Genomic DNA, 23,794 nt, shown 5'->3' with positions numbered 1-23,794 from the left:
GGGAGTAAGGAGTTGCTGCTTCATGTCAGATGTTCTACTCTTTCCTTCTCCCACACACAGGTGGCATGGAGGGGTGGGGAATGGGAGGAGCCTTGGGTTCACATGCACCCCCAGTTCACCCTCTGTTATGCTGGTATGGTAGCTACTTCACTCCGGGATAAGGGATGGAGCATAGAGGGAATTGTGATTCTTCGATGCACAATTTCTTTCCTAGGTTGCTTCTGGGACATCGCACCAACACCCCATACACAAGACTGTTAGTAAAACAATAATATACTCCTTAGGGTTAAATACTGCTACGTTAGCCTATGAACAATCCAGTTAAAATCAGAGGGACATCTCATTGGATAATGTGAGGTTTAAACAGTAGCACAAAGTAGTGAAATGTTGGTGTAACTGACTTTTTTATTTCCCTTATTTTAATCCGAACAGGATATCAATAAAATAAATAATTGAACAGGGAACTTTATTTAGACTTTATTATCAGCTTCTAAACTTTATTTAGAAGCTGATACTAGTTGTTCTGTACTTTGGTTATTATAGTTTAGTTTGTAACATGAAAAATCCTTGATTTGATTATGCCATTTCTTTGTCAATGCTCAATATCAGCATATAATCTGCTGGTCTTGTTTATTGAGAGCTCTGCTTAGTACTAATGAAAATACTTAGTATTTGTAACTTTAGTATATAAAATTCAGTAAACACTTTTTAAAAATGAGGACATGAGAAATTTGAAGAACATAGAAGTTTGACTGTAATATATTCAAACTAGGCCATTAGGTCTTGTCCTAATAGCAGTTAGTTGATAAGTAAGGTTCTCTGCAGAACACAGAGTATTCTGAGACCTCTTATTTTCATAACCTTTATTTATCTGTTGTACCTTAGTTTATTTTGATGGACAGAGAGCGGTTTACTGTTTTAATGTCCCCTGTTTTCCAAAATTAGAATTGTTTAAAAAAAAAAAAAAGCACTATACTAAATCTGTCTCTCATGCAAACCGTGAGATCTTTTCATCTTGTTTGTATCCTACTATTGGAGCTGATGCACCTTCATCAATGCAAGACATATTTGATTTCAACTGTTTATACCATCAGTTTTATTGAATGAACAGCAGTTTCTCATTTTTCAGCAGGAATAATATTGCTGACTCAAAGAAGAGGAAAGTCAAATGTATTCTTTCACAATCAGTTGTTGTTTATTTGTAAATCAGACTACACTTTTGAAAACACAGGGTCATATCTGCTCTCAGTTATAGCAGGGTAAATCTGGAATAGCTCCATTTCAGTGGAGCTATTCCAGGTTTACCATGGTGCAGTGGAGAGAGCAGTCAATAGAGTTGTTCCAGATTTATGATGGTTTAACTGAGCATAGAGCTTACCTCTGTTTTTTTTTCCCACTAGTATTGTCTCATTTACAAACAAACAAACAATAGATTGTGAAAGAATGCATTTCACTCTTTCCACTTTCTTAAGTCAGCAGTATTCTTTCTGCTGAAAATGAGAAATTGCTGTTCACTCAATAAAATGGATGATTTAAAAGACCGAGGCCAAACACAAAGTCACTGGAGTTATAATAGATTTAACTCCTCTCCTACCAGAGCGTGAACGTCTCTAGGGACAAGGTAAAGGGAGGCCAGCCTAAACTTTAATCTATCCTTTGCTTATGTTTGCAATATCTGTTGCACATAGTTTTTATTATTTCTGAAATAAATGCTTAAAACCTTCTTATTTCCAAAGAAAATGTGCACAGCATGGCACATGTGAACAACAAAAAACTACCATGAAATCAGAAAAATAATTAACCAATTTCAGTTGCTAGCTAAGTGCATACAAAATAAGTGGAGACATTATTTTAAATTTAGGAATCTTGGCAGCATGTTGCTATCTAAATCCATTCGTCCTCAGAAACTTTGAAGAATACCAACTAGAACTGTGAAAGCATAAGTAGCCTTTATAAAATGCAATACTGCTAATTATCTCTTAAGGAAAACAAGGCCTTAGTTATGATAAAGCAATAGTTGAGAATTATTTATGTGGTGTTATTTTTAGGCATCTTTTGCTTCAAAGTGAAAGTATGGCCTTGTGTTTAAGGTACTAGACTGGAGCTTAGGAGATCTGGGTTTATTTCCCACCCTGGCCAGAGTCTTCCTGTGACCTTGAGTAACTCACTTGAACCTATTGACTATTTTGGGGTAGTCTCTCTCAATCTCTCCTTTTTGAGCTGTTCCCTATTGTGTACAAATAATTAAATATTAAGTAGGCTAGGGAGAGAGAGAATCTATAACCCAATAGTTAGGGCACCCACCTGGGTTGTAGGAGAGTTGGGTTCAAGTATCTGTTCCACTGAATATTTAATTATTTATACAAAGTGGAACAGCTCCAATAGGTAGAGCCCTGCATGGATAAAAATGTATACCCATGGAAGGGATGGAGGCGGGGCTTGGGATGGTACAGCCGCGCTGGAGGAGCTGACGGTGTGGGGCAATGGCTCCTGGAAGCAGTGGCCCCATGTTCTGCTCCTTTCTCCGCTGTGGTTCCCGGAAGACCCCTGCAGTTCTGCGGATACCAATTTATATCCATGGATAGCCGCATCCACGGGTATAAATTTGTATCCACGCAGGGCTCTACCAGTAGGAGAGATTAAAAGCAACCAACCCCAGAATAGCCTGGGAGAGAGGCAATTAGAATTCAAGTTCCTACTCCAGAGTAGGGTTCAGTTTAGGTCTCCCACATTTCAATCACTAGATTAAATACTATAAGGATGGATGGATGCAGTGGTGTTGTAGCCATGTTGGTTCCAGGATAATAGAGAGAGAAGGTGAGTGGGGTAATTCTTTTATTAGACTGAATTCTGTTGGTGAGACAGACAAGCGTTAGAGCTTACACAAAGCTCTTCTTCAGATCCTAAAGAAGAAATGTGTAAGCTTGAAAGCTTGTCTCCAAGCTTGGTCCAATAAAAGGCATTACCTCAGCCACCTTGTCTTTAATGAGGATGGATGGACATAGACCCCCTCAGCTGGCCCGGAAAAACTTTTTACCAGACAAAACTAATTGGCTCAAAGTCATGAATAACGTCTGATCATCAAAAACTGCATTTTTCGGCAAATAAACTATTCATCTGAAAAAAATTACCCATTTCTACTCCTAGTTCTATTCCAAGCCCTGCCACTGACTAGAAATACGACTCTGGGAAGTTACTCTACCCTTCTGTATGATATTCATTTGTAAAGTGGGAATAATATAGAACAGAAATAGTATAATTGATCTATATTGCTTGAGGGATGGTGACCTTTTAGGGAATAATATCAAAAACCTAACAGATGAGTCACACTGTTTGACAATATTAAGGGTGCACAATACCATCCAATCTATGGAACAACTGTTAAAAAGCACTCAACATTTTTTTTTAGCCCATTCAGTCTATTTTGTTGATCCCTCACACTGTAGCGGCCAGAACTCTGGCTATCTGTAATGTACATCAGTGCCCTGAACAGAGAAGACAACGACAATGCAGTAAAGCTTTGATTGATAGGAGTACAGGAGCCCTGACACTGAGCTGAGAGGCTCAGCTCAGGAGGTATTGCTTGGAAAAGAGTGTCTAAGTCAACTGTATGCCACTTTCGAACCTTTTGAGTTCTGGAACCTGTTCCAGAGACCAAAGCATTCTAGTTATATTCCCCTATCTTCTCTCACTAGCCTTGCCCCAGAGGAATTGCTTGCTCTGGGGAATCTAGTGGTTTTCCAGCCTTGAATTGGGAACATTGGTGAAGTAAAGTCATTTTAAATGCCACTTGGTAGTAACCAAATAAGGGAAGACACCATGAAATAAGAGAATATACGCCATTTGAGAGCCACTGTATATTATTTTGTTGTTGTTCTTGCATGATTAAAGCAACTTATTGTAAAAGAAACATATCGTTCTTCCCAAAAATATCTCCCTCCTCCCAAGAATGGACTGCAGTAAAATATTAGCACTCCGACAAAACTTTGAAAGCCATAGTGGATACAATTTGGTAACATGGAAGGGCACTTGAAGTGCAAAGAAAAATTGTTAGGTGATTTAAGGTAAGGTGTAAATGGCAGAACCCACACTGGAGTGAAATGAAATCTTGAAGAGTCTTGTCTCATTTCCACCGCTCTGTTCTATTACCAAGTAAAGAAATGAAGATGGAGAGCATTACAAAAAATCAGATTAAAAGAAATGTTTTTACCTGTCTTAAAATCCATGCATTTTACAGCGAAATGAAGAAAATTGGGGTGAATACAATAGCAGTGTTGAAATCATAAATAGCAAAGATAATGTCTCCTTTGATTATTTTCTCAGCTTCAGCACAAAAGATTAGAAGAAGCATGAATGGATGTCAAAAAAAAAAACAAATAGGTTCAGTAGCGATATGTAGAGGCTTTTTTTGCAATCAGCAAAATAAATGTTATTAATGGCCTTTCTGGCAGGTTGTTTTGAAAGAGGATTAGTTAAGAAGATGATACTCTCCTACCTGGTGGAAGTATATTAACAAGACAGAGGCATATTTTCTCATCTTCTAATATAATGAAATCCAGTTGCACATAAGCAATATTCTGCAGGGAAGATTCTTAGCCTCGGTTCATTTCCCTTTGATCTGTTCAGGCACATCTGGCCAAATGAGAATTTCTGGTAGAGGGGAATTTTCAACTGATGTAAAGCCAGTTGAGCCAGCTCATACACCAAACTCCTCCTTCCCTCACTGACATCGAAGGTTGACAGGGCCAGGAAAGGGGGTATGTGTGTGAAGGTCTCATCTATTATTATTATCAGCTTGGTTATAGTCCATTAGGGATCATACCCAATTATCATAAGTTAGAGCAGCCTAAGGGTCACTCTAATTTATGTTAGGGCTGAAGCAGCTTGAGAATCAGGGAGCCTTCCTCACACTCCCATTCTTCACCTCTCCTGTGCTAACCACTTCTTGGCACAGAAGAGAATCTAGTCTTTAATGTCTACATAGAAAACCTGCTATTGGTTACTGAAGAACTTCCAATTTGATTTTTTTATGTATGTGTTGTTGGTTGTTTTTCATTAACATTTCTGCAAAAACCAAAGTCATGTCTGAAAATACCATAGTACATTAATAGCTGAGGAAAAGTCAACATAGACTGTATATTTTAAAATGACATTGAGTGTTTGCATGTCAGAAGCCAGAAATTTTTTTCTTTTAAACTTCTGATATTCTTTTATAGACATTTCTGATTATAATGGTGGAAAAATCAGTGATTTCTATTCACAGGGAAATGTTTTGAACATTTTATGTGGTTTCAGTTTTTGAGGGGTTCAAAACCCTGAGTTTGATTTTGTGTCTTAGATTCACAGAAATTAAAGTAAATTCACAGAAATTAAAGTATAAGCTTTTGTGAGCCACAGCTCATTTCATCGGATGCATACAGTGGAAAATACAGTGTGGAGATTTATGTACACAGAGAACATGAAACAATGGGTGTTACCATACACACTGTAACAAGATCATTGATCACTCTTGTTACAGTGTGAATGGTAACACTCATTGTTTCATGTTCTCTGTGTATATAAAATCTCCCCACTGTATTTTCCACTACATGGATCCGATGAAGTGAGCTGTAGCTCACAAAAGCTTATGCTCAAATAAATTTGTTAGTCTCTAAGGTGCCACAAGTACTCCTTTTCTTTTTGCAGATACAGACTAACACGGCTGCTACTCTGAAACCAGAAATTAAAGTAAAATTCCACTGAAACAGCTGAGTTTCTTCCAGTTTTATGTTGACTCTCTGCAAAATGGAAAGTTTCATATGGTTTTGACATGACCCCTTAAGAGACCTGTAGAAATATTCCCTATAAAAGTTTGCAAACCTTGAACCTGGGATGAATTTCAAATGAAATCCTAAACCAGGTGAGTTTTGTTACAAAACCCTTGCACGGTACCTTTTTATGAGCCCACCTTTGCCCATTGTTCCATCAGATTTCTCAATAGCCTTTCTCTATCCCCCTCTCTTCATATGCAGCTTTTTATCTGTAACTCTCAAGTGGACTTTAATTCTAAATTGCTCTTGAAATCCTTAACCATCCCTCATTTTGGACAACAGCTCCTAACTTCCTACACTTTCACTTGCCCCTGGCCTGCCCTATTCACTTTAAGCCACCATTTCCAAAAAGTTGTGTCTGTCCTTGCTGCCAGTAATGTGTATTTTCCTTTTATTTTGGCACAGCTTCCCTATGATGTAGCGAAGGCCTTTCACACTGAATAAATGTATATATTAAAAGTCAGATATAAGAATGACTTTATGCAACAACCAGGAGAAATGCAATCATTTTACTGCTATTTAAAAACAGATACAGTGTTCAATAACCCAGTGACCTTCCAGTAAGGAAAGACTTAAACATCTAGGATCGAATTTTCTGAACGACAGAGACCTGTTTGGAGAAACAAAATATATGTGCAATCATGTCCCTACACTTAAGAATACTATAATCAAAGTAACATGTGTTTATTGGGTATTTGCAATCCAAACTGGCAGCTCATGCAAGTATCCAAATGGCCATTTGTTTATGCATTACCTAATTTGTGTATTAAGGTAATAGCATATATAACCATAGACAGGTATTTGTGCATTTGTATAAATAGTTTTGCACATGCAAGCAGAACTGCTTTTTAGCAAATAAATTACGTCTTAGTAGAAACAAACCTAAAGGTAATGTATACATATTCTTTCAAGTTTTAATGCACTCATTCCTTTCTTTGTTGCATATTTAATTATACCGACTAATTAATATCTTTAAAATATGCACAATGTTGCTTCAATATTACACTGAAAAGGCTAGTCCTAAAAACAGTATGTGCTTGCTTCCCTGTTCCCTAATAAAGTCAGCCACTGGATCAGTGGGATTAGATTGTGAAATGCAAGATGATTCTCCTTTTCCACTGCCCTCTGGGTGAGTTTTCAGCTCATCAATGAGGAAAACAACTGCATACACTTAGAATGGCTAAGATTCAGAAAATTGCCACACTTGGGGCATGGATATCAACCACGCTGACAGTGTTAGAATGCAGGACAAAGAGTACAAAAGGTCACTACCCAAATATATCAAATATGGGCTTTTACCCACTCAGGCAACAAACAGAATCTTCGTTATGTTATCATAGAATCATAGAATATCAGGGTTGGAAGGGACCTCAGGAGGTCATCTAGTCCAACCCCCTGCTCAAAGCAGGACTGATCCCCAATTAAATCATCCCAGCCAGGGCTTTGTCAAGCCTGACCTTAAAAACTTCTAAGGAAGGAGATTCCACCACCTCCCTAGGTAACGCAGTCCAGTGTTTCACCACCCTCCTAGTGAAAAAGTTTTTCCTAATATCCAACCTAAATCTCCCCCACTGCAACTTGAGACCATTAGTCCTTGTTCTGTCATCTACTACCACTGAGAACAGTCTAGAGCCATCCTCTTTGGAACCCCCTTTCAGGTAGTTGAAAGCAGCTACCAAATCCCCCCTCATTCTTCTCTTCCATAGACTAAACATCCCCAGTTCCCTCAGCCTCTCCTCATAAGTCATGTGTTCCAGTCCCCTAATCATTTTTGTTGCCCTCCGCTGGATGCTTTCCAATTTTTCCACATCCTTCTTGTAGTGTGGGGCCCAAAACTAGACACAGTACTCCAGATGAGGCCTCAGCAATGTCGAATAGAGGGGAACGATCACGTCCCTCGATCTGCTGGCAATGCCCCTACTTATACATCCCAAAATGCCATTGGTCTTCTTGGCAACAAGGGCACACTGTTGACTCATAGCCAGGATCTCGTCCACTGTAACCCCAAGGTCCTTTTCTGCAGAACTGCTGCCGAGCCATTTGGTCCCTAGTCTGTAGCGGTGTATTGGATTCTTCCATCCTAAGTGCAGGACTCTGCACTTGTCCTTGTTGAACCATCAGATTTCTTTTGGCCCAATCCTCCAATGATTATGATTCTCAGCTATCTCCAGGGCATTTATCTGTTATGTGACCTGTTTCATTACATACATGAATTATGAAAGATCCTCTGTAAACTACAGAGTGCATCACAATCAGGTTTTAAATCTATCTATAGACATTTCTACAGTACCTAGATTACAACAGTGATGAACACTGTACATGAGTTATAGAAAGTAGTGGGATCTGCTGAGGAAGAGAGGCGATCCTCCATCCTGCTCTTTGGTTTAATCTCTAGTTTCCACTTTAGAGCACCCTGTTAGGTTTACTTCATATTTGGTTCTTTGGGGAACACTTTCTTGATTTCAAAAACTATGATGATGAAGATCATGTAAACTACCTCAGGTAAAATCTTGGCTCGCTTGGAGTCAGTGGGAGTTTTGCCATTGATTTCAGTGAATCCAAGAGTTCAGCCCTAGAGGGTAGAGAGTACGTTTTACAGCACGATGTATAGAAGGGAAGGGAAAGGTCTTTCCTGATTTAATCTGGGAGGTTGTTTCAAAGCTTTATGTCTGGTATAAAGATGTCTCTTCCTCTAGAGTTCTTGAGTGTATACTTGGGTTCTAGCAGCTGGAATGTACTAGATAACTGTAGCTGCTCAGCTGGGTCTCAGGGGAAAATGTGGCCCATTACAATGGTCCTACACCATTCTGCCTTGTGTATCAGTACCAGCACTGGTATGATGTGCTTCCTGTCTTTGTGTCATCACCTTTGGGTGACAGGCTGTTGCACTGTGCAGCTACCATAACTGTAGTCCAGCCTGGGGGTAACAAACTCAACAATGGTTATGACCAAGACCTCGTCTGAGGGGAGTGAAAGTAATCTTCTCATAGCCAGTGATGGGAGATGTTGACTGCTACTATTTGAGTATCCAGTGTCATAAGTCCAGCATGATTAGGGAGGTGGTGGAATGATTAAGGAGGTGGTGGAATCTCCTTCCTTAGATATTTTTAAGGTCAGGCTTGACAAAGCCCTGGCTGGGATGATTTAGTTGGGGATTGGTCCTGGTTTGAGCAGGGGGTTGGACTAGATGACCTCCTGAGGTCCCTTCCAACCCTGATATACTATGATTCTATGATTCTATGATCCAGGGCTGAAAACTGTTTTAACTACCAAAGAGCGGGTGCTTCAGTTGGTGACGAGGTAGTGGAGCTTGTCAGCTTCAGGAAGCATTTCCCTCTTCCAGCTAACATCACTTCAACTTTTCATAGGTTCACTTTTGGGGCACATGTACTTTATCTAGGCTTCAATTTCCTCCTTGCATTGAGATATCTGGGAGACAATGCTGCACATACTGCATGAAATGTGTATCAATGGCTTATTGCTGGCATCATAATTATGACATCTCACCATGTCCTCTAGTAACCACACACATAGATGTTAAATAAAAGCTGTGACAGGACTCAGCATGACTGGGATTGCATGAAATATTGCACTATAAGTGGGGGCAGAATTTGGGACTAAGGATTTACCTTACAATTGACCCCTTTATCTTGACTCATTTGAGTTTTCATAAAATTAAAGTCAGATGAGAGAGGTTCTCACAGTGAGTATTTTAAATTTCTCAGAACAAAGGTCATATAGTAGCTCCTCAGAAGACAGCCGAAGTAGGGAACTGCTTTGCTCTCTCCCTCACTATCAAATTTTAATTTTACCCTCCCTTTCTACATAGAAATAGTCTTCTGCTTTAGGCATATGGGCGGTCAATGTACATAATTCAACAGCCTCTTATATGGAGATTTAAATGACATGAGAGACTTACTCTATTAGTTTTCAAAGATAGACACATAGCATATTTTCTTTTAGAAAAGCACTTGTCCTCATGGTCATAATGGCAGCAAAAGTGTTGAAATGTGGACATCTGAGTTTGGTTCCTAGTTCAGTCCCCTGTCCTAACTGGCTGAAGCTGAGTGAAACATCAGCAGAACACTCGGAATTTGAGATTGGAGTGGGAATGAAATGGACTGTTTCTTAGATCTCCCTACTACCCTCTCCGGCCAAAGAGGGAAGCAGTGTTGACAGGTGATTCGACTTTCTCTGGAAGAAGATTGGATGTATGTGCCCTGGAGCACATTGATTGGGAGGAAAGAAAATGTGGGTGTGGAATCTCAGAGGTTCCCATAAGAAAAGAAAATAGCCCAGGACTCTACAGTGTGCTATTTAATGCCTAGATTTATGCTCACAAGAGTCAAAGCAAGAAGACACATGGCCTTAAACATTATTTAGCATACAATTCAGAATTAAAGATCAAAATGGCACACATTATCTTTTGCTTTTAATTGGGTGTTAATTAATGCTGATACAATCAGACAGGAATTGTGGATTAAAGCACTGCATTCAGCTATAGGTTAGATGGAAAGATGCAGGCAGCATGTATTTATTAACATTGATGCTCTTCAGATACAAAGTGCTACATCCAGGAATGATAAGAATGACAAGTCATTCATTTGTCTTCCTCATCTAATCTTTCTAAAGAAACCATTTACAGCTAGAACACCATATTGATGAAAACTTTGATCTTTACCTAACTCAATACATTTATATGGTGTCTTTAGGTTTAGACACCTAAAGCACTTTGAATGTCTGCTGCTGATAAATAGAGTTACAGTAGTGTACTAGTAACAAGTCTTCATTTCCAAAAAGTGCACAGATTTTGGCAGGCTACTAAATCAAGAATCCATATTTTTAGCAGGTTTGAATCTTCAAGAATGGCAGTTGCTATAATAGCTCTGAAGGATAAAAGAAAAGTTTTTTTCAGGTTGCTAAAATCTAGTCAATTTGGCAAAAAATATCATGTCTGGCTTGCATCAATTTCATGCAACTTTTATGTTGGCTTTGACAAATACAACATGGTCTAATGAACTAAGTATGGAAATACAAGCTCAGAATGTGGCCTTTTGCAAATCATTTAAATTCTGTGCCAAATTGACCCTACATCCTTTGAATTCAATGGAATTGAAGCAGGTCTGAATTTGGCCCACTTTGTCCACTTTCCTACCTCAGAGGATGTTGAGAAGATTAATTAATTAATTAATGACTATATAGTGTGTCAAAGATGTAAATGCTGCCATTATAACTGGTTTTAGCTGATCTTTGAGTTCATCTTTAAGTTTCAAGTTCATCTAAGCCCAAAATCTCAGCCAACATGGCTGTATCACAAAGCTATAACCTAAAACTAGAGAAAACTACTGAAGTTTGCCATGATTTTAATCAAAACCATAAAAAAATCTCTCCTTGGTCCCTAAAATATGATGAAGTTAACTCAAAACACAACACAAAATTTTCCCCCTAGTTTTGGCCAACCAGCCATGACTCTGGTTTCCACAATGAAACACAAATTATGACAGGTTTCCTCTGGTTTTGAGTTTGGTTAGACAGTTTTGAATAGCACTACTAAAAAAAAAAAAAAAACAGCAATGACTCAAATTTAATCACATAGACTTATACCGTACAGAATTAAACCACATCAAAGAAAAATCCAGTTATTAGACCAACCTTTCTTATTTACTTCACAAAGATTCAACACAACAAAGAGACCAAATTACATGTCACTAAGACATTTAAAGACCATCTGTTGTTTTTTTTTTCTTAGAGACAAAGTTAGAGGTTTTGCAAGAAAGTTGTTTCTCCCCTGTGCTTCTTCTTCTTTTTTTTTTTTTTTAGGAGGGAGAGTGAGCTTATTTATGTATTTATTGGATTTGACAAATTGGGTTTCATAGGATTCAAAATCAAGTTGGCTTCAGTGGCACAAATTGCATATAAGGTTGAACATTTCGTAAAAAAATTAGTATTCACTGAGGTGTCCTCCTCCAGATAACCCATTTGAAACTTCCTATTCCATAAAAAAGAAATTTTATCTCTTTGACAAAGGCCACTTGCTGAAATGTCAATTACCTGTCCTAATTCATGGTACCTGTAATGGAATAGATGGTCTAAATCACCCTAAGTCAAAGAAAGTAATTTGGTGAATATTTATTTATTTCTGAATTCAACTGATCCTAATACAGAGGGACAGTAATTTCTATTCATTACCTTCTCACTCAATAAAGAAAGAATCTAGGAAGAAAATCCCTAATAGCATTGATATTAACCAGTAATTAAGTCTACATTATGTGAATGTTTATCAACATCGTAATTCATTCTGAAATATACATGTAAGACCTTTGATTGTATAGATAATCACTATGTAGGTACCAAACAACTGCTAGATCTGCTCTCAACAGTTGGGATTTTAGTTTGTGGTTTTGGGACTAGATTAGGAGCAACATCTCAGACCATGACAAGGAGCAGCACACAGCTCTAGGAGCAGAGCAGGAAAGGAATTCTGACTCTGACATACATTATTGCCTCCCTGGTTTCTCCGCCAGCCCACACTAGGAGAGAAGTCCCTGTATCTTTAGCAGGAATTTCCCCCTCTGTGCTGTCTTGCAGAGGCAGAATCAAGGCTCTACCAGTTCCTTCCCTCTCACCATCCACTCCCTGTCCAATAAGCCTGCTGTCTCCCATATACACACAGTTTGGTGGTGCAGGTGGCCCACCCAGGGGTATACACCCTACCACATAGCGTTTGATCTCCAGTCATATGAAAATCTAACTCCACTCCACTCTCATTTCACTTTCCTATGAGACAGAAATCCCATCTTCAATTGACTCGTCTCTCTCCCCAACATTTCCTCAAACAGATGTGCTCTGACAGAAGCAACAGCAGTTGGGTAGCTAACACTTACAAACCAAGTAACAATCTTTCATTTCAAGATGTCTTAGTGGGTCCTTTCCATATCTACCCAGATATTATTAGAATATACTCAGCTATAATAAGAATTTTGTTGGTACAAAGTAAATATGCACCCCTATAAATTTTAAATAAATATGTCATTTCTGTTAACAGTACTTGAAATCTACAGAATGGCAACAACAAAATCCTAAAATCAAGAATTCCCCATCATTGATTAGTTAATCCTTTCCTATAACTATGCAAAAATACTAAACAAAAAGTTATGGTTCTAGAAATAGCTGATATGTTTTATAAAATATAATCTAATTTGTGGTTTAAATCATCTTCATGCGCAGTTTTCAGTTTTTGTTTATTTACTAAGGTAATCTGTTCTGATCTGTTTGCTATCCCTTCTAATCACTTAAAATCTATCTTGTATAGTTAATAAAAACTTTATTATTTTAGCCTCCTTCTGTTTTTCTTAAATCCTAAAATCCAAAGCTTAGAGGGATTGATAATGGGAGAAAGAACATTTCACCTCTAGGTCACCATATATAGTCATTTGAATTTGGTCCGGATTGGCAATGATGGAAAGCTGTTGTTATCAGAATCCACTGTGTTAGTGGAAACAAAGAAGAGAATAGGTAAACATACAGTTCTCTGGATATGTCTACACTATGAGCTAGGGGTGTGATTTCCCCTGCTCATGTACAGATACTCATGCTGGCACTGGCAGCAGAGGTATGGGTGAGCCATGTTGTCTACAAACCTGCCTAAAACCTGTAGATGTGTACTTGGCACAGCTCAGCCCTGCCTCCACTGCCGGTGCTACTGCAATTATGCTGCTAATTAGACTCACTCTAGCTCTCTTTGAGCTAGTGCAAGTATGTGTACACGAGCATGGGAATCACAACCCTAGTTCGTAGTGTACACATAGCCTGAAACACTAGCGTCACAAGTGGCACAGTATGGCCCACTGAAAACATTCAAACATCATTAGTCACGATCCCCCCAAATCATGAGATTTTAAAAAAATAATAAAAGGTGGGTACTTTGTGTGACACCCTGACACCCCAATATTCACCACTGTCATGTAATTAGGACATGTTTTGTACAAAGTACGTCTTGTGAGGTATCATTCTAAAAGTCTTGATCTGCTAGACTTTATTATCTCATTGGATTGTATGTGCTGCCGTCGTATGTGAAGTTATGAAGTTTAGCTATGTATGTGTTACTGAAACATGGTGTGAGGTTGAACACACCCACAAGCAGCCTTTCAGGTACAATAGTAAAAAGGCCAAACAATGTTAATGGCTTATTGTGGAAATGCAAACAAGCACAAGGATTACCCCAGGAACTGTGTACAACAGAAATCTCTCAGGGATAGCACTACACAATGTGAACTGCTCGACCCAGGTCACAGCAAAAGAGCTTTCCAGCAAGCGGGAAGAAGATATAAAAGAGGGACAATGACATCATGAGGGGACCTCACTCTCCCTGCAAGAATACACCTGGGAACACCTGAGGGGCAAGGACTGAACTGTGGGGAGTGATGATCTCATGCTAAAAGGATCTTTGGTCCTGTGTATGAAAACTTGGGAAAGCCAAGGCAACTTGTGCCTTAAGAATCTGCCTGTTTATCACTCAGGGTGAGAATTTACTAATTTATATCCTACCTATCTAGTGTGTTAAGCTCAGTTTTCAGTTTTTGTTTATTTACTAAGGTAATCTGTTTTGATCTGTTTGCTATCCCTTCTAATCACTTAAAATCTATCTTGTGTAGTTAATAAACTTGCTTTTGTTTATTCTGAAACCAGTTTTTGGCATTCATAACTGGGTGTGGGGGGAAGATGTGCATATCTTCTTCCACACTGAGGGAGGGGGCAGATTTCATGAGCTTAGGCTGAACAGATTTCTGTGCAGTGAAAGATAATGCAATTTTGGGTTTACAGTCCAGAGGGGGTGTGCACTCGAGTGCTAGGAAATTCCTGAGCTGAGTCTTCCCACGTGTCTGTGTCTTTCTGCAGCTGGGTGCAGCACTACCTGTGTGTGTGCTGGAGGAGGCTGGAGGGCATGGCTCAGCAGGGAAGTGTACACAGGGTGGAACCGGTGGGCTCAGTGGTACCCCAGTACATCTGGTGGCAGCCTGAGGCTGGGGGGGGGGCACAACCCATCACACTTCGTATTTTCCTTCTGGGTTTTGAGGATGTAGGGCTCACTCACATCACATTGTCAACTTTTTATCCTCAATAGTAAAGGTTAGAACCTCTTTTTTATTATTTTTTAAGGAAAGCTGAAATTCTCAGATAATCACTTGTCTCCAGGAGCTGGGTATCAAAATAAAACATAAATACAAGACTCACAAGAGTTTGCAACATTGAGTGACGTGAAAAGTTTTCTAGAAATTATAACTATTCAAAAGTAACTTGAGAGAAAACATTAATTTAAGTGTATTTCTAATAAACATATGGAATAGAAATGGTTGGGGAAATTTTCACAAAATGTTTTTTTTCCATTAGAAAATGCTGATTCATAAAAATCAAAACTTTGCAGGAATAGCTAGGCTTTGAAAAATGTTGCAAAATTTTTGAAATGTCCCATTTTGCCATTTTCTAAATTTGTGGAGGTTCAAAATGACTATTTGCCTAAAAAGAAAGTTAATTTATAGTAAAATTAGTAATTTATAGTCTGTACATTTTATTTTTGTGCTCAGCTACAAAAAATGGTGGGATAGGGAGTATTCTGCCTGGACAAGAAAAGACTGTGTGTAGGAAGGTGCTAGAAAGTAATTATGAGTCCTTTATTTCACTAATTATTCTTCAACCTTTGAAATGTCAGTGTAGGTCAAAATGGCAGCCACAGTTTCAAACTAAGCAAGAATGTAAATGGTATGGACATGCTAGATATGTAGATGAGAGACTGAGTTGGCACCAATATTATTTCAAATTGTGTTTTAATATAAGATGAGAATCAGATATTAGAAATTTAAACATTTTCTTTTTCAGGTTTTCAAAATACCAATGTTCATATGGTATCTTCACTGTTACTTGCTCTTTTTGTATAAAATGTATTCACTGATCGCCAAATAAGGCAAATTTGCTATTAAATAAAGTACTAATTCAAGTACTAATTTAACATTTTGTTAATGTTCCTACTTCAGTAAACTAAATCCACTGAAGAAAATGGTGTTACTATATTGTGCCTATATGCAGAGTTCCTTTGCTGGGAGGAGATGGGTTGTGGGTGGGGATTAATTTACCAAGCACCAGGAAGCGTGCTCTAGGTTTTTGGTTCCCTTTCTCTTGTTTGGGGTCCAGAAACCTTGTAGAAGGGAGGTTTCCTGCTAGCTTCCATCTGTGATTAATCTAATTAAATATTTTCCATCTATCTATTTTATTTATAGAGAAACAGTTTATTTGGGGATGGGTGGTTAAGTCTGTGGTGTAAGTGATGCAGACTTTTAAAATATAGATCTGTCATATTTCCCTCCTTGCAATGGCATCTGTTCTTCCATCCTGTGTTGATAGATCTTTGGTTTGCAAGAGTTATAGGAGGATAAACCACCACATTCTAGACCAGTGTTTTTCAAACAGTGGGTCGTGACCCACTACTGGGTCATGGCACAAAGGCACTGGGTCGCCTTGCTCTGGTCAGCACCGCCAACTGGGATGTTAAAAGTCCCGTCGACGGTGCTGCCCAGCTAAGGCAGGCTAGTGCCTACCTTTTCTGACACCACACTCTGCCCTGGAAGCAGCCAGCAGCGGGTCTGGCTTCCAGGTAGCAGGGCTACAGGGCTCCACGCGCTGCCCCTGCCCTGAGCACCAGCTCCGCATTCCCATTGGCTGACAACTGGACAATGGAAACTGGGGGGGGCCTGCGGGTGAGAGTCACGCGCCTCCTCCAAGGAGCCAGACCTGCTGCTGGCCACTTCCGGGGCATAGCGCGGTCTGCGGTGCACCCTGGCTGTGCCACTGACTGGGAGCAGCTGGAGGTAAGTCCATGCCCCAATCCCCTTCCCCAGGCCTGAGCCCCCCCAAACATGGAACCCCTTCCTGCACCCCAAACCCCTCATCTCACCCAGACCCTGCACCCCCAGCCCAGAGCCCTGACCACCTCCTACACCCCAACCCTCTGCCCCAGCCCTCAGCCCCTCCCATCCCCAAACTCCTCATCCCCAGCTCCATTGAGTCGCGCGCATCAACAATTTTCTTCAACTGGGTCCCCAGAAAAAAAGTTTGAAACCACTGTTCTAGACCCTGTTATCCTCGCCCTTGGATTCAGGAGATTTTCCCCAGAACCCTGAAATAAATCAGCCTATTGCAGGAGCCAGGACAGCTTTGCTATGATGGGAGTTGTGCTGTTGACAACTGTAGGACCAGAATCTATCTTGGTACTTATATGGCTGCCATCACTGTAGTGAATGAGCACCATAGTGGATTTTTTGTTTGTTTTTAGTGTGACCATAATTCATGTGAGTTTAATCCCCTGCATCAACTCTTTTTCTATTGACATCAACAGACATTGGATCAGTGATCTCTCCAATTCAGGTATTTCTCCAGTGAGATGCTGACATGATGTTGAACTGAAAGCTTTACCAAAATTCAAATTCTGTTTAAGATTTCAATCATCTACCCTACATAATCCGGGCAATATGCCTCAGATGTATCACTTCTGGATTTAGAGGACAGCTGAGTCTCCTCCACATGGAATCCTGGCATCTTAGAGACTGTAAACAGGGATAAAAATTAATGCTTATTGGGATTCATAAAATGAGAACATCTGTTCACTGAGGAGCTACACAAAGATCACCAATTAATTTTAAGAGGCCACAGAATAGCTGGCAGCAGGTAAAAAAATTGTCATTACCTGTCTGATCTGCATTTGAACTGATTACCTAGAGGTGAAAAGCTCAGTGTCTCATTTCCAACACTCTAAATTATCTAGTCCCACTGAAATCTAGTCTTTCTTTTTTAAAAATTAATTGCGGAGAGAAAATTAGGGTCAGAAATCTGCTTAAAAGAGAGTTTTCCAAAGATTTGCATTTGCCAACTCATTTGAAACCTGATTAAATTGTTTAATCCTTTATTGAGGCATAACATGATTAATTATTTTGCACTTTTCTGAACTGTATCTTCTAAAAGCTCAATGTATTTTTTTTCAACTCCAATAGCAAAATAGAGTTTCTCTCTCCTTTATCCAGTAGTCTACAAGATATATGATTTCTGTGTCCACACGTGTGGATGTTTCTACAAATATAAAAACTGAAACTTAGTCAAAATCAGTCTTAAATCTCTGCTTACTTTTAAGTAAACAAGTATAATTCTTAAATTATTCTTTTGTGCCCCATACAAACATTTATCCCATGAAAAAATGAGCTCCTCTGTTTCTTGTTTATCTCTATGTTTTAATGTACTTGATAATGATTTGTAACTTAATTAACTGGGTGGGAATAACATGGTTTATTCTCAATAGGCTGCTGAAAACCATTGTACCCACTGTTCTGTAGGGAGGGAGTGGGTTTGGTTGGTATAAAACTTAAATGGATCCAGGATTTCATCCTGTGGATGCTTGAGACAAACCCTGAACTGTACATTTTTAAACTTTTATTTTGTCGCTCTGCCATCTTGTCGATGGGCAATGACACGTTGAATTGCCTTTCCCTGAGTCATTCTTACACCAGCCAACCCAGGAGGTACTTGTGTGCTGTTAGCATTATTTTGTTCTTCTTCATTAGAATGGTCAACAACAATCAGGACGTCTATTTGTTTGAATGGCAGTTCTGTTCATATCACCTGTTTGCAATGCAGCAGAAGATAATTGTGTTACCTTCATTCCGGATGGCAGTTGTACATAATCTCCAGTGCTCCTTATGACAGTATTGTTAGTTAATAACAATTTGTCCTTTCAAAGGCTGTCACAAACGCAGCAACTATCTCATTCCTAGCATGCTTTCTAAATCCACTATCGTTAAATTGTTATTTGAATTAGGTTTTTTTTAATCAAATTAATAAAATTTCCTCCTACTCTGCGATATACTTACATATGGTGTTCCATGGATATTTGTTATGCAAATAGTAATTTGCTAAGTAGTACTGATATGATCAAAATAACTCTCTCCATGCCAGAGGAATAGTTTGATAGCATGTGTGTCATTACTTATTAATTTAGAAGATAGCAACTTCAACCTCAGTACTGTCACGCAGTAAATCCACTGGGGCAAATAGTTCCCACACACAGCAAAAATCCTGGGAGTTGTAGAGGGAGGAAAGATCTGTGAAACTGATCTTTCAGAGTTTCCTGGAGCTATTTCGTCTGGTGAGAGAAATTTCTTTGAGCCAGATTACCTTACATCAAGATTTTGCATGGAAAGCCAATCTCTGTAGAGGATGCTGTTGCTGAGTGTAGCACTTTGTGTGCACTGTCTTACCTTCTAACCTCTATCCAGCTCCATTCCCACCAAGCTCCTGTGGATGAGCATTCATGAAGGGTGAGTAAGATTGGGACTGTGCAGTGAAGGCAGCAATTCCTCTCTCACTAGCAGGCAGAGGTAAAACTATATACAAAGGGTCTTCGTCCTTCTCATAAAAATCTGGGGCCTGAGCCAGATCAGTGAATTAGATAGAAAGATAGGTAGGTACATAGCTAGATTAAATAGATCATTGCCTCTCTGCACAGGCTAACCCCCACACCAACAGTCAGCATTAACTTAGACATTTTCCTTCTCCATGAAGTTGAAACTTCCCCTCCCCAGAGAGAGGTTCCAGAGGTATTGACCAGATGGGAGGCTCCATCAGGACTCGGGGTAGAAATTGTGGGAACCACAAGGTATAGGAAGGGTGGAGAGCATCTGATTCAAAACCTAGTCATTGGTCCTGAGGACTTCATATCCTGTCCGTCACCTCCTACCGCAGGGAATGATTCAGTTGAAATTTAGTGGTACTATGTAGCTCCCTGTCACCTATATTTCCCCCCCACATAAGGGATGATCTGGCCAGAGTGTTAACCTGCAGTATGATCTCTCTGGAGGTTCTGGATAAGAATTCATCGAGATCTTGTGACATGAGACACATCCCTCGGTGATTTCTGTAAAGTTCTCTTTGCTGCAATAAAAAGGAAATACAAATGCTTAGTGCTACCAATTTCCATGCTTCTAAAAGTTGTTGATTCATGCCTGCCTTCTCATATACCAGGTTCTTTTCTCAAATAAAGGAAAAGTAGAGCTAGATTCTGATCTCTCTTACACCAGGATGAGGATTACTCCACTGAAATCAAAGAAAGAACTCATTTAAGAGTAGAACCAGGCCCTGCATATTTGTTTGTTTTTTGCATGTCAGTGAAATACATAAACAGATTGACATAAACATGTGCCTGTCTTTCCATTTTTAAAACATGAATTATTCAGTAAATATGACAGCATATATTAATTAGAAATAATTAAAATATGAGCAGTGTTGGAGGTACATGCTGTAAGCATTAATAATCACATTTAGCTAGCAAACATAAAGACCAGATTCTGATCTCACACCAGCATACACTGGCTATAACATCTGGTGTAAAGCTGAAGGGTTTGATTTTGTGGGAGAATGGACTGTATGAACAGGACGGTCTTCATCGCACAGATAGGGGAGCTAGTCTTCTTGGTTGGAGACTAAGCTGGAGGAGTGAGGAGGGCATTTAAACTAGTGATGCAAAGAAGGGTGCTAAAAGGACAAATGTTGTACAAACTCAAAATGTCAAAGAATGTGAAGAGAAGACATTTTTCAGATGCTTATATACCGATGCTAGGAGTGTAGGTGACTAGCAAGAGGAATTGGAAATTCGTATTGATGAGAAGAAATTTGATATAATTGGCATTATTGAAACTTAGTGGGTCAATTCCTTGGTTGGAATGTTAAAATCACTGGTTACAACCTGTTCAGGAAAGATAGAGTGGTGCAACATGACGTGTGGGCAGGGGGAAGGAGTAGCAACATTTGGCACCATTATCTGTTTTAGTGTTAGCAAAAACTCCAAAGCACAGGATCTTGAATGCATATGGATCAATGTGCTAACTAACACAGCCCAGGCGGGGTTACTGGTGGAAGTCTGTCACAGACCACAGAATCAAACCAGACAATAGGATAAGTTACTCCTTAAGGATCTGTCTGCAATGTATGAAAATAAATATGGTGTTATAATGGGGGCTTTCAATATGGGGATATATGCTGGAAGTCTCATTCAGCCAGTCATAAAACATTAGCGTTTCTAGAAATCATAGATTATGATTTTCTAACACAAAAAGTATTGCAGCCAACAGGAGATAACTCTACTTTGGATCTCTTTTTGACAGATAAAGAGGACTTAATCACTGGACTGGAAGTTGGTGATTGCCTAGGGACAGTGATTATGAACTGATTATATTTAATATGATCAAACTATAGATAGTCCCAACTATTAACAGATATATAGCATCGTTCCAGTTATCTGAATTCCCTTTATCCAAAAATCTTAGTTATCTAGATCCACAGTGTGTCCCCCATGTAGCCCTATATTAGTTATATTATAACTAAGTATATTAGTTAATCACCTGCTAATAACTTAGTGCCTGTTAACACTAATCAACAGTTTCGTATTTGTATAGCGGTTCTGAATGGGTCCCTGAAGTTACTGGTCTACACTAAAAAGTTAGGTTGACCCAGCTACATAGGTCAGTGCTGTGAAAAATTCACACCTCTGAGCAGTGTAGTTAATCTGACCTAATCCCCAGTGTAGACAGAGGTGGATTACCTTCGCCAATGGGAGAACCCCTCCATTGGCATAGTAATGTCTACTCTGAAGCACTACAATTGTAGATTTCAGAGTAACAGCCATGTTAGTCTGTATTCGCAAAAAGAAAAGGAGTACTTGTGGCACCTTAGAGACTACCCAATTTATTTGAGCATGAGCTTTCGTGAGCTACAGCTCACTTCATCGGATGCATACTGTGGAAATTGCAGAAGACATTATATACACAGACACCATGAAACAATACCTCCTCCCACCCCATTCTCCTGCTGGTAATAGCTTATCTAAAGTGATCATCAAGTTGGGCCATTTCCAGCACAAATCCAGGTTTTCTCACCCTCCTCCCCCCCACAGACAAACTCACTCTCTTGCTGGTAATAGCCCATCCAAAGTGACCACTCTCTTCACAATGTGTATGATAATCAAGGTGGGCCATTTCCTGCAGAAATCCAGGTTCTCTCACCCCCTCACCCCCCTCCAAAAACCACACACACAAACTCACTCTCCTGCTGGTAATAGCCTATCCAAAGTGACCACTCTCCTTATAACCTGCATGAAAATCAAGGTGGGCCATTTCCAGCACAAATACAGGTTTTCTCACTCCCCCACCCCCATACACACACAAACTCACTCTCCTGCTGGTAATAGCTCATCCAAAGTGACCACTCTCCCTACAATGTGCATGATAATCAAGGTGGGCCATTTCCAGCACAAATCCAGGTTTTCTCACCCCCACCCCCACACACACACAAACTCACTCTCCTGCTGGCAATAGCTCATCCAAACTGACCACTCTCCCCACAATGTGCATGACAATCAAGGTGGGCCACTTCCAGCATAAATCCAAGTTTAACCAGAACGTCGGGGGGGGGGGGTAGGAAAAAACAAGGGGAAATAGGCTACCTTGCATAATGACTTAGCCACTCCCAGTCTCTATTTAAGCCTAAATTAATAGTATCCAATTTGCAAATGAATTCCAATTCAGCAGTTTAAGCCCTGAAACGTAATCTTGTTTCAGTAGCAACAGCAGCTTGGCGGGACAATGCTGAAAAGGAAAAGTTATGTATTTGAAAGAAATGCTCGCAAACAACAGACTCTGATGAGTCACTTTTTTAAAAAAGACAAATAATTCAGTGGTTTTAATACTATTTTGGTGTTTTAATAAACTCAGTAAAGCTGGGTTTTTTACTCTTTTTAATAAAATACAAATTACTAAGCAAACATCAGTATTACTTTCTTTCTTCCCCATATTTCTATAAAAGTGAAACTACAGCTCAAAATAGCACCTCCGTTTATCCTAATGCCAAGTTATCTGGAAGTTTTGGATGTCCTCGGGCCATTCAGATAAACAGGAGTGTTCTGTACTTGGTGCTTAAATGGGCTAACTTCCAAAAGCTGAGGAAAATTATGAATGATATAAATTTGGAAGAAAAATAGAGACAGAAAAATGAAAATGAAAACTGGAAGTTCTTTAAAAAGAGCTTCTTAGATGGGCAAAAGCCATCTTCTGGCCTTAAACTCTATGAAACGATAACATTTAATTGATTTCACTTATGATGTACCCTTGTATATGTGAGGTTAGAACCAGGCCCAAGATATGCCACATTGTACTGATGATAATCAAAGTACTATATCACTTGTTGGTGGTGACTTGATCACTGCCTGTCTTTTTATTTTTTAATCTAAACAGTAAATACATTAAAAAAAACCATTAAGAGAACATATGGATTCCAAAGTCAAGGACTCAAAAATTAAAGTTGCACAGGCAAATTTAATTCTGGCATTTTATAATTTGCCCCCCTTGTGCATGCGTATTGTGATATGGTGTTAAAATACATGACCCCATGTTGTAGGGTGAGTACACCCCGTCACCCTGGGGGTTCGGTCGAGGCGCGGTAGCCTCACAGTTAAAGTCAGTATGGCTGACCTCAGCCTCAGGGCTGCGTGGCCCAAGGGCCAGCGTCAATAGGACTCCCCTTGTCTGCAGGGAAGCACAGCCTAATGGCTGGAGTCAATAGGACTCCCCTTGGCTGCAGAGAACCGTGGCCTAATGTCCATAGTCAGTAGGATTCCCTTTGGCTGCAGGGAAGCTCAGCCCAATGGCCAGAGTTGATAGGCTGCCCCTCAAAGGGAGCAGCCAAGGTAGTGGGACCCAAACCCTCCCTGTTCCACTGGGTCCCAGCCCAGGGCCCTAGAACTGGCGAAAGGGTTCACCACTAAGTCGGTGGGGAATCTGCCCGCAACATGCCAACTGCTGCAGGGACACTGGCTAGTCCCTCCCTGGGCTACTTCCTACCATGACTCCTGCAGTTGATGTTGGGGTGTGTTCAGAGTCTCTCGGCTCCTCAGG

The sequence above is a fragment of the Natator depressus genome, chromosome 6, assembly GCF_965152275.1.
Source record: "Natator depressus isolate rNatDep1 chromosome 6, rNatDep2.hap1, whole genome shotgun sequence".
Lineage (NCBI taxonomy): Eukaryota > Metazoa > Chordata > Testudines > Cheloniidae > Natator > Natator depressus.
This window is presented reverse-complemented; position numbering follows the sequence as displayed.